The sequence below is a fragment of the Astatotilapia calliptera genome, chromosome 15 (assembly GCF_964374335.1).
Source record: "Astatotilapia calliptera chromosome 15, fAstCal68.1, whole genome shotgun sequence".
NCBI lineage: Eukaryota > Metazoa > Chordata > Actinopteri > Cichliformes > Cichlidae > Astatotilapia > Astatotilapia calliptera.
The window spans coordinates 24,627,591-24,643,316 of record NC_137436.1 but is presented as its reverse complement, the minus strand read 5'-3'; positions in this window follow the sequence as shown (position 1 = coordinate 24,643,316).

Genomic DNA, 15,726 nt, shown 5'->3' with positions numbered 1-15,726 from the left:
AAACTCATGTAAAATTGTTTAGCTTGAATGTTGAATTTATATTTATTATTGATCCTCACCTGGGAAAAACAAAGACTTTATTCGCAATTGATAAACTTCAGACCATCCTATTTGCACACGGAGGTCTGAGGGAGTTTTCAGGAACGATGATGCTATTTTCCAGAGAACAGATCGTACGGTACACGTTTTATTTGATCCCTGATCCTTTTTGGATGAGCCCAAATCCTGCTATGCAGTACAGGCGTCAGGAGCTGAACAACCACAATTTGCACATCTTAAGACCCTGAAGGACCTTATCTGTATCATAATTAAGCCTAGTAACACCTACCAGTGAGCTAAAATGACCCTTTTTTAAAAAATCTATTTATCATTAAGTATTTTACAAGTAAAATAATTTTACAACACTTAATTTATATCCACTAAACTTTCATTTTCTGGACCAAATAATGCACTAAACTAAAACTAAAATATCCACAAATGGAGGGATGATTTGCAGTTTCACATGGAGTTCAAACAGGCTCCATTTATTCTTAGTTTATATACATTTTAAATGTAAGCTTTATTAAATGTGCAAAAATATCATAGAAGCATATTTCCACTTTGCTATTTAATGTTACTGAGTGCAGACCGAAAAGCAGAACTAGAAAATTGATCTCTGTAAAAATTAATCTTTAACAGAAACAGTTTTTTATGTTTTTACTTTATCCGAGTCTTTTATCTATTTGATTTAGCACAAACAAAATGAAAATAATGATAAAATAAAATGTTGGAATTTGCATGAAGATCGACAACCCTGCAGAGCAAAAACGGGATGCAGATGTCCTGCAGTAAGGAAGAGGAGGAGGACAGACGCTCACCCGTCCTCCTCTATGTCATTCCTGTTTTCTACGCATATGTGCACCAGGCTGCTGCTCCCCCATGAAACAGTTGTTTGGACGTCGGCTGTCACCACTTACACAATTAAACACAGAAAACTCCAAGTGAGGTTCAACTGAGTGATGACCTTTGCCATGCTGCTCCGTCATTTATCTGCACAGATGTGTCATAAGCTGGTTCAGCGGTGGGTGACCACCTGTGCGTTTAAGATAAGGTGTTTCTAGGCATCAACAAACGATGAGGAAAAGATAGAAGAAGAAGATAAAAGTTTTAAAGGATTTCATGCAGAAAGCATCTGATGATCGCCTGTTGATGCTGGGCTTGGATTTGGAGAGTGTGGCAGGTGTTCGCTGATGGGGTTTTATTTAAAACACTATAAATCTGTTTTGCTCCATAAAACTTGATCAGTTTAGTTTTGAAAAAGGACAATAGACTCTTAAAATGTGACTGCTCTGCAGGCAGATGTCTGTAAATGTTGCACAACGTTGACCGCACTGACCTCGTCCTGTGTTGGGGAGAGACATCTAAAGACAGAACTGTGCAACATAAGTTTTCCTCGTATAGCTTTTTTGTGACCATAAAAAAAATGCTGTTATATTGTCACCTGTCACCAGCTTTTATGACATCATTTTAAAGCTTCTGCATCATCGTTTTAAAGACCACAATGTTGTCACCCAGAACTTCAATTTTTGGATGGCACTAAGTTATTAGCTTAGATACCATGGTTATTCATAAATGTGCATGCATACATTCTAGTTTACCTCCTAACCAGTGCTAAGCAGGAGACTAGTATTTCTAAGATGGTGTATTTTTAATATTTCAGGGACTTTTTAATTGTTTTTCCCTGTGTCATATTTTGTTTTTATGCCTGTGATGCCCTCTCAACCTCCAAACCATCCAGAAACATACAACAACACAAGTGAGGCTGTACCTGTAGTTCTGATACTACATAATTTACTGTAGTATCACAAACTGTGTTTTCTCTGTTCAGAGGTTCAGGCCAGTGAACCGACCCGGTGAGGCTGGGCCTTACAGATGGTTAGGATTTACAGCCACAGCATTTTTTGCACCATGCTGTGAACATGTGAAAGCTAGACATTAGCACGAGAGGTGATTGGAACTGATCTGGAGCCAGCCACAGCGATGGGTTCAGTTTTTACTTACTGAGGTTTGGGCTTCACTACATGTTATTTGGAGACTTTGGAGTGTTGAAAGCAGGAACGTCGCAGACCCTCACTTTCTAACTAACACATACAAAGCACCCCTCCCTATAAGTTGATGGATCATCATCAGTGTTTACCAATCAGCTGCACACATGCTGCAAAAACATAAATAAATAAAGCGTTGTCTGATGAACTTTGTCACGTCATGTCTTTGTTCCAATGTGCTGTCAATAATTATCGAGTTGAGTCTGGAGCGTTTCCACGTGTGATTAAACAGCACGAATCTGACAATCTGAATTCCTTTTTCATGTCCTATAAAAGAGAGAGAATCCTAACTGCTCACAGCAACTCTTTCATTTGATGCCAGCGGCAAAACTCAAAACACATCAGACACCTTCAGTGACAGTCCTGATTAACACTGGGTTTTGTTTGCTGGCTACCTCATTAAGTGCTCTTTACTACATAATTTAATTTAAAAAAAAAAAAAAAAGCATAGAAAAACAGCAAAGTAAAGTTAATGTTTAAACTGGTTTAACACAAATAAAAAGCAGGATGATCATGGGTTTGCAGTAACGAGAAAGCAAAGCTGAACTTTTAAATAAGCTACTAAGAATGAGTCAAATGTCCACACGTCACCAGCAGCTTCGTTTATTTATGACGACCAAACAAAAGGTATTTAAGTCCTTGGAGTCACGTCTATATAAATTTTATTTTCCAACCACTTTTATTTACCTTTTTTCCATTTACGCAATTTAACACACAGCATGAAAAAAAGAACAGGACAGAAACAATGATGGTTTTCATCTGTTACCCCAGTAATGGACTCAAAAGTCGGCCTCTTTCTTGAACAGAGAACAGCAACTGTCCTTCAACTCGAGCTTAAAACTGTCAATTTTCATTAAACCTGCTTTCTGGAATAAAATTAATCGCAGCCCTTATGCTCTCGCTCAAGCCTCAATTACGAAAAAAAATTAATAAGAGCAAAACAATTCCTCACATGTAAGCTGAGCTCAGCAGCCAAGTGTGTGCTCAGCGCTTGCTGCAGCAGATTGACGCTCCCGCAGGTAACGCTGTGCTCTCGAAGCTGAATCCTGCTCTCACAAATCAACTGATATTTGTTTATTTGTAGGGCAGAGCTGCAGTGTGATTGATCAATTGGACTGAAAAGTTCAGGTTACTGCGTTAAACCAGTTTGTGCCGTGGCAGCAACATAATCGCTGGTTTAAACCATATCGTCTAAAACCATACATATAGATAATGCACAGCAATTTGAAATTGCAATGCTCCCAGGGCCCACAGTGTACACCAAATTATATTAAAGTTAATCTGCTTGTTAGATAATTGCAAAGCACAAAAACTTAAGTGTGATAAAGTTCTCAGACCCTTTACATTTACACAACATGATAGCAACAACTGTTTTATCAGCCACAAGCTCATGTCAGACAAATGAGCTACACACTGTTGTCATGTGTTTTAATTAGTTAGCCTGTCACATCCTTTTCTCTGGCCACTCCACAGACAGAGAATCTGCAGTATCATCTAGATGAAGTATTACAGTGGAGCTGTGCAGCCAGATGTGCACAGCTGTGTTTCCCTGAGTGACATCACAGCTAATAAAGAAAAGTAAAAAATTAAATGCAGCAAAATATGTGACAAAAAATGAATGGATACGCTGAGCATGAGTCACTCCTAATAGTGCAGTGCAACTAAGAACTAACCCATCAACAACTATACCAACCTGATTAGAAATGAAATATATAAACATGCGTTGAGTCACCTGGACCAAAAATGCCAGGGCTCATTATTTTGCACCAGTCCAGCCCTGCTAGACACTCAGTTTAGCAGGGCTGCCATCTTAATTTATATTTATTTTCAGGAATTGAAGGTTAATTTCAGTTACAACATAAATGAAAGTCACACATGTGACAATGATAGTCCCTTCTTTTTGGAAAGGAAAAGCAACAGGAAGCAATGACAAGAAAAATGCCAGGAGTACTCCGACACTTGTTCAACAAAAAAACAAAACATCAGATTTGGACCAGACGGAAGCTTTGAAGAGTCAGTGTATATCATTCCAAACTGGTCAGTGCACAATGCATAACCACCCTGAAGACAATGGAAAAATGCATTAATCCAAGAAGATATAAGGAGGTTTATACAGGCTGTAAAAAAACATGACATGTGGATATGATGAAATACAAAATTCCCTCAATTTTGGAACTGCCTTGTTAAAGCTCAGCAAACTTCTTAGTCCGATATCACCGGGGATAAGGTTTTGGAAACAGAGGCCAAAATATTTTGAAGACATCCATGTCGGTGTCTGATGAGGCAGCACGCCTCGTCAGAGAAGTGTTGCACTTTCCTGAAAAGCAGTTTTGACCTCTACAAACTTCTGAAAGAATGCTTCTACACTCAGCTGGATCAGCTGACCATGTCTCTCTCTGTTGGCCGTGATATTAGGATCCATCATGAGTTTTACAGAGAGAAAACTCTCTGGTGGGCCAAACTGAGGAAAGGACACTTGAACAAGAAAGAATGATTTCTTCAGTTTGTGTCTCCTACTTTTTGTCCTGTCACGTTACAACGGAAGAATTTATTTAAAATCCATTCATCTATCTTCTTCTGCTTAAGCAGAGAAGCCCAGAGCTCTCTCTCCCTGGCCACCTCCTCCAGCTTGTCCATGGGAACACCACTTACTCTGATCTGAAACTCAGGTGGTGGCTTTGTGGGAGGAACCCCAAAAAGGATTGTTACTCAGTGATCTCAGTCCAAGTCAAGAGGAATAAAACATATTTTTCTTGCCATTTCAGAAAAATATCAGTGATTATTTGTATATGACTTGAATTCACTAATTAAAAACACATTTTGTGCCTTTTGTATTAATATTCAATTTCATCTCATTATCGAATCATGGATGAATTGCTGAAGACAAATATTTAAACCAGTATAACAAACTCACTATTAAAAGGTGCATCCGGTTTCTCTACCCCCTCAGTTTCCATGGTGGAATCACTGTTTTGGTTTCAGGAAACTAAGATCATTATTCAGCTCAGCGTGAAGTTCAACACCGTGAAGGAAAAAGTGCTTCATTGTCTGAAAACGCTCTTAAATTTAAATCTCAATTTCAGTCAGCAGGCATGTATGATCAGCAAATAGCTTTAAAAAAAGGATTACTTCATGTCTGGAGCAGATCGCTGAACACAGGAACTGAATTTCAAAGGAAACAAAATACTTTTTGGCAGATTTTTCAGAGGCCAAACATTCAATTACTTTTTTTATAAGATCGATTGGTGACCCAGAGAGGCTGGATTCAGCATGCTGCACTATAACTAAGGGAGGATTCAGGGTCACCTGATCCAACCCTAACTATATGCTTTAGCAAAAAAGAAAGTGTGAAGCCTAATCATAAAAGTAGAGATAGTGTCTGTGTCCTGAATCCAAACTGGTTCCACAGAAGAAGGGCCTGAAAGCTGAAGGCTCTGTCTCCCATTCTACTTTTAAATACTCTAGGAACAACAAGTAATATAAGATCATTAAGATAAGACAGGACCTGATTATTTAAAACCTTGTAAATAAGGTCTTAAATAATCGGGGGTGATAATCCAGGCAGGTTCCAAGGAAAAAGGCCGAGGTCCAGGAGGGTCTATACAAAGAAATCAGAGAACAACAACTAGGGAACAAGCCAGGAGATTACGGGAAGAATCCAGGATGGCACAGAATCCCAGGCACCGCCCTTGTGGAGAAGGTGAGCACAACCACCAGAGCAGTATACGGTGGACCATGACAGTTGTGCTCTCACATCAGAGCGAATTCTTTGTGTGGCACTTCCCTTTTTTGCCAGCAGGAGTTTCCTGTGTGATATGTGATGCAGAGCAAATGGGCTGTAGAGCAGTGAGAATGGTTTGCCCTTAAAACACCTGCTACAAAGTTTTGTAGGATTCGATGGCCATAAGCCAGTAAGAGGAATTCTACTGGATAGCAAGAGATGTACAAATTATTATACCATTATGTTTAAAATATAGTCATTTATTTAAACATATAAATATTATTTGTTAATTATCATATATGAAATGATCTTATTTTCCTTCTGCTGAAGTCTCAGAATGGGATCAGTAGTTAAACCCAAATTAAACATTGGTTTCCCAATGTAATTGGCTGCATTGATGGCGCTCTCATCTCCATCGCTACTCCTTCAGTAACGTAGGACAATATGTAGTATTTATTCAAATATACTGCAACTTATTACTCTCAGTGTGTACACCGCTAAGAATGCTGTGATGTAGCAAATTTAATCACAACTGCTGAAACCACATGGCCCGGCTCAGTGCTTGAAGGTATCACGTCACTATTTTCAGTCTTTAAAGAATCTTAAAATGTATCCACTTCAAACACAGGCTACCCGCGTACTCACACCAGCCCCCTCTGAAGACCCTGATGCAGGCTGCCAGTAGGGTTTCAGTGTGGGCCAGTAAGAGATAGCAATAGGCATACTCAAATCCAGTACCAGCACACTCAAGGTAACACCAGAGAGGTCAAAGGTGAAGCCCTGCCTGCCCAACCCAACTTAGACCTGAGGGAGGAAAAACAACAGAGACCTCAAAACAGAAGAAAACCAGTGCCTACAATAACAGAGGACATGTGTGATGTGATTTCCACCTGCAGTTTAAACTGGGGAACGATTTTGTAGTATAAAAATGTATAAAAGACAGTTTTTGTGTATTTTATTGTGCTGTTGTTCTTGTCCATCTGGGTATTTAGTCCTCTCATAATTTGTTAGAGTCATGAGAACAATACAATACAATCTTAAAAATCCCACAGCGTTTCATATCCAGGGTAAAATGATTGCAACCATCCAGGTAATAAATCTATGATGTCACAAAAATATAATCTATTTCTTGGGTATTAAAAATAAAAAAAAATTGAAAGCAGCACCGCCACTGGTGGAAAATAAATTACACTTTTGTTGCTATGAGAAATGATTTGTAAAATTTTTGGCATATGTGAAAGCTCTAAATTTGGAAAGTGAAAGTGATGGCCTCCAGTTAAAGAGAAAAAATAAATGGATATGATAAAAAAAAAAAAAGATATAGATCTCTCACACATAGTCTCATATTTAATTTAAAACTTTATTTGCAAAACCTTATATAATAAGAAATAATAATAATGTATGTTTTTAATCATTTGATGCACTTTGGTTGATCTGTCTTTCTACTCTTGAACAACTTCAAGGAACTTCCCTAAATTTGGCACAGATACTGTATTTCTTTGGTGGTCAAAAGCTCACATTGACCTCACAAACAACAAAGTCTTTGTACACTCTTCCAGTTTATTACAAGTGTATGACGGCCCACTAGCCTGAAAATGCAGAGGGTTCTGACAAAAGATAAAACTGGGAAATTGGTAAATGCTTCTAATGAGGTGCTGGTTCAGATTAAATGTTTTTACACGTTAACACGGGCTTGAGAAAGATCCAGGCTTTTATGATGTCATGCGTTAACCTCTAAAACTCAGCGGCTGCACTGAATTTCGCAGCGCCCACTCACGTCAGCATGTTTAAAGAGCAGCCCTCTGTTCCGCATCTCTTAAACAGCACAACGTCTATTTTTTCTTCCCCAAACATTAGCGAAGTCAAGCTGCTGAAACCAATGGCAGGAAGTTGGGCAAAGGAGCACCCAAGATCATTGGATTTTCAGAATAAGACCCTGCGAAAACTTCATGCACCGTTTGTGAAACCCTCCTCGTATATTTTGAAGTTAGAGATGTGCAAAGCAGCCGGTATTTGTATTTGTATTTGTATTTGAGTAAAATTCAAAATAGGCGTAAAAATCCTTTTTTTTTTTCGTTACACTTCTAATTAACATTATAGTGTAAGTATTCTTCAGTAGTGGTGCTGGTGGGGAGGGGGGGGGGATTGGTGCTTATGGGGGGCGGTTGGCAGACAGTACCAGGAATAAGATGCTTTAAGTGCATGTGATTATGCATAACAGATGTTGACAGATGTTTGATATAACTGCCTCTGCTGATCTGACTTTTGCAAACATTACATATCAGTTTGGGTTCATCTGCAGCACTGATTTTTGGAGTCTTCACACACCCCCGTTCTCTGTTGCCTGTTGGGGTGGGGGGGCTTGGAGGAGGAGTTGGCCGTCTGATTGGGGTCTGGAATGTGGGGCCTCCCTGCTGCTGCGGTGTCAGGGCGGTCTGCTTGTCTCCACCCCAGGGAAAAGGGTAAGACTATCTGGGTCTGGGTGCAGTTCAGTCTTTTCTCGCTCAGCCGAGCCGTCTCTGTTGCTGTGTGGAGCAGCCTGTGTCATTCACCTTTTACTCGTCACTCACTCACTCATCCGGGCATGCACTGCGGTCTAATAAGAATCTCAGCTTTTTGATATAAAGTTTTTCTTGTTCCTGAATACAAATATTTTTTTGAAGTATTTGTTCGAAATAAGTATTCATAAAAAACACGATATTCATGCCTATACGAATACCGTATTCGGGTTCGGCTCCACCCCTATTTGAAGTAAACGGTAAAGGTTTGAACGAAACTGAGTCAGACGCAGGTTGATAGAAACCGTAAGTGTACCTGCACAGGAGGCTGCCACACTTATCGCACATCAGTCGTCACCGGCTGCAGCTGATGGCATCGGTAGGAGCGCCCTATTTAGGATTGCGGCTGAGCTCCAGGCAGTGCTGGATCCTTAAGTCCAAACTCGCTAGTACAGCCGTGGACTTTGTATGAAAACCCTTGCGAGCGTAGATAAACCTGCTAACCTCCAGAAACTGGAGAGAGGAGTGTGTTTTGGGAGTCACAGTGTGGAAACGGGAGTTTTTGGAGTTGCTGCTTTTTCCCCTTTCATGGACATCTGCACTGTGTGTGGGATTCAGGAAGAATTTCCACAGTGGCCACAGTATTGGGATTTGTATATAGTTGTGTTTTTTTCCACTCAGTAGTAATAAATTCAGTGCTCATCATAAGAGTCCTGCATTTTGGGTCCTCCTTCACACTGTTACTGACACACTGACAGAAAGGCTATTTATACTCAAAAGGGGAAGTGGAAACAGGAGGGTAACGAAACACAGCTGAATCGAATCTAGACAATGACACAATGAGCTGAGAAAAACTGAAAGGAAGGCATGAGAAATAAACTTTCAAAGTAAAACAGAAAATAACCAAAAATATGTAACTTCTACTACACAGAGACTCCCACTGAAACATGACGCAGCAGGAACACACAGGAAGCTAAAATAACAAAGTCGTGAAAGAAACCAAGGAGGAATAACATTACAAGACTGGAAACTCATCACCAGAGTAATATGATAAAACTCTGTAAAAACTACAACAGAAAACAGGAGGAAAATATAAACATCTGAAACTTAAACTTGAATATAGTAGCTAGAAACAAAGCTTAAAACGTAGGACTAGGACATGATGTCCACCTGTTAAATTCCTTCAAGAAACAGACAAGAAATCATGATATGACTACGAATCAGTCATTGTAGTTTTGTAATGGTTAACAGAAGAAAAGTTTAAACAGGAGGCTGTCCGGAGTTAAACTAATGTTTGATTTGCACACCTGCAGGCTGAGCTTTACTCTCAGCAGGACGCAGGTTTGGTGAGAAGAATTTCTTAGAATTTAAAAGAACAGCCATTTTGATACCAGATGCTTTAATTTACAACCTCATTAGAGAGTTCTTTCACCAGACTGGATAAAAGAGATCCTCTCTGCTGCTACTTCCCATTGAAACATGCTCAGACATTTTTGTGGTTGAGATGGTGTGTAGCATAGGCTTTACTAACATTAGAGTTTCATGAGTTTGACAGAAGAATCTAAAAGCTTTTGTTTTATTCCTGTAGCTCCGAGTTGGTCATTCACAGTATGATGCCTTTAAAATCACCATCATGCAGGTTTCAAGAGTCATCTAAACAAAACCAAGAAAACACACAACTTTTCCCAAATATGCGTAAAAAATTCTAGAGGATTACCAAAAATATGACCATTGCTGATTTCCTAATAAGTATACCAGTAACACCTGGAATAAAAGCAATTTGGTTTCTTTAAGGCCTCGAAACAAGTGACCTAAAATGATGACCTCAGGGTTAGCACTCGACAACGTCACTGCAAACATCTTCTATAACTGCTGAATTTTCTGATTTTCTAAAATCAATTTTTATTTATTTTTGGTTTCTTTTTCTAAACCTAACTGAGTACTTTTAGGTGCCAAAGCCCAAATAATGAACAGAATCATTTAAGAATATGCAAAAATGGTTAGTTTCATGTTGGACTCAAATTTTGACCAATTTAAGTCTCATCCAGCCTCCAAATTTGCTATGGTTTATTAAAAAATAATAATAATAATAATAAAAACCCCACATAATTGGTGTGAATTAGTATTATCGTCTTCTACATTAAAAAAAAAAAAAAGATGGTGTTCAGCTTTTGGGATAAACTCACAATATTTTGCTGTGGTGAGCTCGCTGTTTGCCAGCTGGTCAAAGACTGCCGCGGGATTGTTGTAGCTTGTTGGACAGAAATGGTGAGGTAAAAACAAAAATACCAAAACGAGATTCAGTTATTCCTGTTTTTACTCTCTGATGCTTTGACATGGGAAATCTATAAATTTGTTGTGTCTTTGAGTTGAAAACCATAAAACTCATTTCTAAAGGTTCCATTCTGTGTTGTTAAACCACCACCTGCTGTGATTGGCGGAAAATACAGTTTTCATGTTTTCAACAACAGATGTTGGCTGCTGTATTAAAGGATAAAGCTGTTCATATTTTATATTTTACAGTCTAATTTGACAAAAACACCAACATTAAATGTTTCTGTCCATCTTTTATAATGTGTGGCTCTTAGCTTCAACTTCATGGTTCTTACTGAAGCCGTGGATCTTTAAATTCTTCACACACATGCAGTTTAATATAAAACGTATGTGGTAATATTTACTTCTCATTGACTTGGTATTTTCAAAAGTTGATTATTTTTGATCTTTCATCTTTACTCATCTTGATGGATTGTATCCAAGTCAAAGGTCACAGCTTCCACTGTCTCAGGTTTCACCCTAACGCAGGTATATTATAGTGTAAGTGATTATTACTGAGCCAAATAATTAGCTCGAGGTTAGCATAGTTGAAAAGGCTTGAATGTATTTGAAAGCAGCAGATTCCATATTCCAGAAATGATGTGTCGCATAAATCTCACAGTAATAAAAGTAAGTTGTTAACTATTCTTGTGTTATTAATAGATGAATTGCATTGCATACATGATGATTTGACTAGGGGCTGAGCCTCCCTAAAGATCCGTTCCTAGAATTGCCCCTTAGATGCCTATCTTACCAAGATTGTGGAGACTTGTTAAATTGCTGCCTTAGATTAGAAATTACAAATTACAGTGCACCCTGCTTGGTTTACATATACAACTGAATGTGATGATCAAAATCCAAATGTTCAAATGTCAGGGTTGCTCATCCCAGTTTGTATTTTTGCTAGATAACCTGCTTTTGCTCCACTGTGCTGTTTGGTTTTACGTGACAAAAAGCAGACTGCTCAGTTTAGACTCAGGGGAGGAAAGGAGCACCTCTTCACTGGGGCCAAGATTTCTTTCTTTGTTGCTATTTTTGTCAGCTGCCATTTTTGATTTCCAAGGTCAGGTATGGGTGCAGGTGGGACGCTCACTGCTGCACTCCGCCCTGATTTGTCCTCATAGATGTGATGCTGGACCAAAGATGCTTCACCAGCGCTCTTGTCTTGTGCTTCCATCTTGAGCACAGCCACAGCAAGTAGATTTCACAATTATTTACAGCATGCAACTAATTTTGAACATTTTAAACAGCCAAGTAATGAACAAGAAACAGGAGTCTGCACTGTTATTTACAGTGGATTAACCTGAGTCGCCCTGTCCTGAACAGTTCAGCAGACAAAACAGTTTAACAAAGCGCTTTAAAGAAAAAGGAATCCTAGGTTTGCATTGTTTTATTTGCTTGCTAAAAACAATCAAGGTCTGGAAGGACCTCCACTGGGGCGGACACCTCCACAGGCAGTTGATCCCACAAGAGAGCACAACTGGCTGCATCCAAATAGGTTCATCCTCTGCCAAATTCCAGAAGGGGAGAGAGAGTACTGTGCAGAAGTCTAATCAGCCCTCATTTCTTTAAATTTTCCTTCCATGGAGCCGTTTAAAAAACTACAACAAAAACCGGTCTTGAGCAACAGTTTGCAGGCTTTAAGGACTTAAAAAGTCTTTCTCTGGACATTGGCTTCTGTTTTGAAAAACAGAAGATTTTTTTTTTATTTGGTAAGCGACTTAACTTACTGAAGCAGGAAAAGTTCTCCTAACTTGTGTTGTGTTAACTTTTGAATTCTATCGTCATTAATAGTAGCTTTTAACATAAACACATTATTTTTTCTCATTCCTTTTGTGGAATCTATGGAAAATGCGAAAGGCAACACAGCCATGTGTTCTCTCCAGGTACTCCAGCTTCCTCCCACAATCCAAAGACAGGCAGTTAGTCAGGTTAGATTAATTGGAAACTCTAAATTGCCCATAGGTGTGAGTACGAATGGTTATCTGTGTCTATCTGTTAGCCCTGCTACAGACTGGCAACCTGTCCAGGGTGGAAAGAAAAACCACACAATGGACCACTATCAGTCCCAAACTTCAGGATTATTGATCCCAGCCACCTAAAGAATACCTTTGAATGTCCTTCCGTAAGCCTGGAGAACTTTTATATGCTCTGTACTAAATAGTCTATACTAAATTGTTAGATTTCAAGGTTGTTTGAATTCCACAAATTCTGTTTTAAATGCTAAATACACTACTTCTTTATATTTTGCTTGAGAAGGTGTCAGGGTCCTGGGACTGGGCGACCCAGGATCCCTGGGCAGTCATGGACCTGTGTATTATTATTATGTATTTTTGGTGTCGTTTCCCCTTCTCTGTGCGTGTACATATGTGTGTTTCTCTGTGCTGTGTTAGTCTGTGTCCCACTCATATGTTTAGGCGAGGTATGGGTGTGTATGTCTGCGGGTGTGCCTGGAGGATGGAGCTCGGCCACCTGCAGGCCTGAGGGGTGTGGCCCTGCGGAGGGACTGGCCACACCCGAAGCCACACACCTGCCGCTGATCAGGGCTCGTCGGGGGAGCTACTTAGGAGAGTCTTGGAGCTCCCACCGACGCGGGATCATTGAGTTATCTTACCAAGTCAGTGTGTGTTAGCGTAGGTCTGTGCTGTGCGTATATGCCCGCCGAGGGTTAGTGTTGACGGCTGCGTCTCTGGTTTCCCTACAGGAGGAGGAGTGGTCCGGAGAGGCAGCACGCACAGGGGTGCGGAAACACAACAGCGGGGAGCACGAGCACAGATATCGGAGGGAAGCACGCACACGGGGTTCGAGGGAGCAACGGGGAGTTATTGTGTTTACAGCTTTCCACTGTAAATAAAGAGCACTGTTTGCATCGCAGAGTCTGCGTTTTGGGTCCTCCTTTCCCCACATCCCCACGGTCTGCCAGCCAGACCGTGACAGAAGGTATACATCTATATAAGAAATAAAGTTATTAATATAGCTATATAAGAAATGAATGGTGGCTAAAGACTACACTTTGTGTTTGAGCAACTTTTGCATTTCCACAATGACAAAACCATGACGATTTGTTTGATCGTGCTTTTAATGAATCTTTTTTTTTTTTATCCTTTTCTTTGGTGTCATGGTTTAGATATTTATCTGAAAAGAACAGAGACTCACTCAAGCTGTTAAACCATCTAACAGGCTAATTAGCAAGTCACAGCTGAGCCCAGCGTCCCTGTGTACCAGACAGTTACACCGGCTGGCTGGTTCAATTTAACTTGATGACCTGCACACTTTGCATAAAGAGTTTCAGTTTCTTCCCTCTGGATGAAGGTTCCCAGCCCCAAAGCACAGAGTAATGTGGTGTAAAAACGGCTTTCTTCCAGCAGCCATCACTCAGATGAACAAATCCCACTTTGCTATCCTACGTGATGCTGTGTGGATTCTCGGTTATTTATTTGCATCATGGATGGATAACTCAATCACTACTGTAGACCAAATGTACCCACAGCTACACGTAGAGTAAACTGAAGCTGAACCTGCTGGGTGGGGACTCCAGTTTGTGTTGTTTGGCCACTGCAGAGACATACCTGGCAGCTAAACCATGGCAGTATGGTTCACAGTGCTGCTGCGCTGCAGATGCTTCAATAAATTAAATGTATTTGTCACAGCTGAAAGCATTCTGCTGCTGGTACAAAGTTTACAACTGATGACAATATGTTCTTTCAGTCACTGGAACAAACTCAATATACTGACAATTATTCCAGCTGCTAAATGAACGGTAAACTTTTTGTCTTCCCTCCATCCTTTGATTGGCTTACTGGAAACTTTGATGATCACTGATCTACCATAAATACAAGCTCTCAGAAATTGGTAATCCTATGTCTATTTTTAGTAAGTTAATAGTAAGTCTTAGTAAGTCTTTTTGTTAATTTTGTTTGTATTTTTTTGTATTTTCCTTGTTTGTATTTTCTGAAATACCTTTATATGTCAATGCAGTGTATGCATGGCATGTATGTCCAGTACTATGTGTGCATATTCTGATGTATTTTCACATTTCATCCCATTTTTTGTTTTAAAAAAAGATGTTTTAAATAAATAAAAAAAATGTAGAAACTTTGTTTTTTTTTCTGTTATTGTGACCAATTCAAATAGAAACCTGCTTTTAATGAGTTTGTTGACTTTAAGAAATATACAGGGAGTGCAGAATTATTAGGCAAATTAGTATTTTGTCCACATCATCCTCTTCATGCATGTTGTCTTACTCCAAGCTGTATAGGCTCGAAAGCCTACTACCAATTAAGCATATTAGGTGATGTGCATCTCTGTAATGAGAAGGGGTGTGGTCTAATGACATCAACACCCTATATCAGGTGTGCATAATTATTAGGCAACGTCCTGTCCTTTGGCAAAATGGGTCAAAAGAAGGACTTGACAGGCTCAGAAAAGTCAAAAATAGTGAGATATCTTGCAGAGGGATGCAGCAGTCTCAAAACTGCAAAGCTTCTGAAGCGTGATCATCGAACAATCAAGCGTTTCATTCAAAATAGTCAACAGGGTCGCAAGAAGCGTGTGGAAAAACCAAGGCGCAAAATAACTGGCCATGAACTGAGAAAAGTCAAGCGTGCAGCTGCCAAGATGCCACTTGCCACCAGTTTGGCCATATTTCAGAGCTGCAACATCACTGGAGTGCCCAAAAGCACAAGGTGTGCAATACTCAGAGACATGGCCAAGGTAAGAAAGGCTGAAAGACGACCACCACTGAACAAGACACACAAGCTGAAACGTCAAGACTGGGCCAAGAAATATCTCAAGACTGATTTTTCTAAGGTTTTATGGACTGATGAAATGAGAGCGAGTCTTGATGGGCCAGATGGATGGGCCCGTGGCTGGATTGGTAAAGGGCAGAGAGCTCCAGTCCGACTCAGACGCCAGCAAGGTGGAGGTGGAGTACTGGTTTGGGCTGGTATCATCAAAGATGAGCTTGTGGGGCCTTTTCGGGTTGAGGATGGAGTCAAGCTCAACTCCCAGTCCTACTGCCAGTTTCTGGAAGACACCTTCTTCAAGCAGTGGTACAGGAAGAAGTCTGCATCCTTCAAGAAAAACATGATTTTCATGCAGTACAATGCTC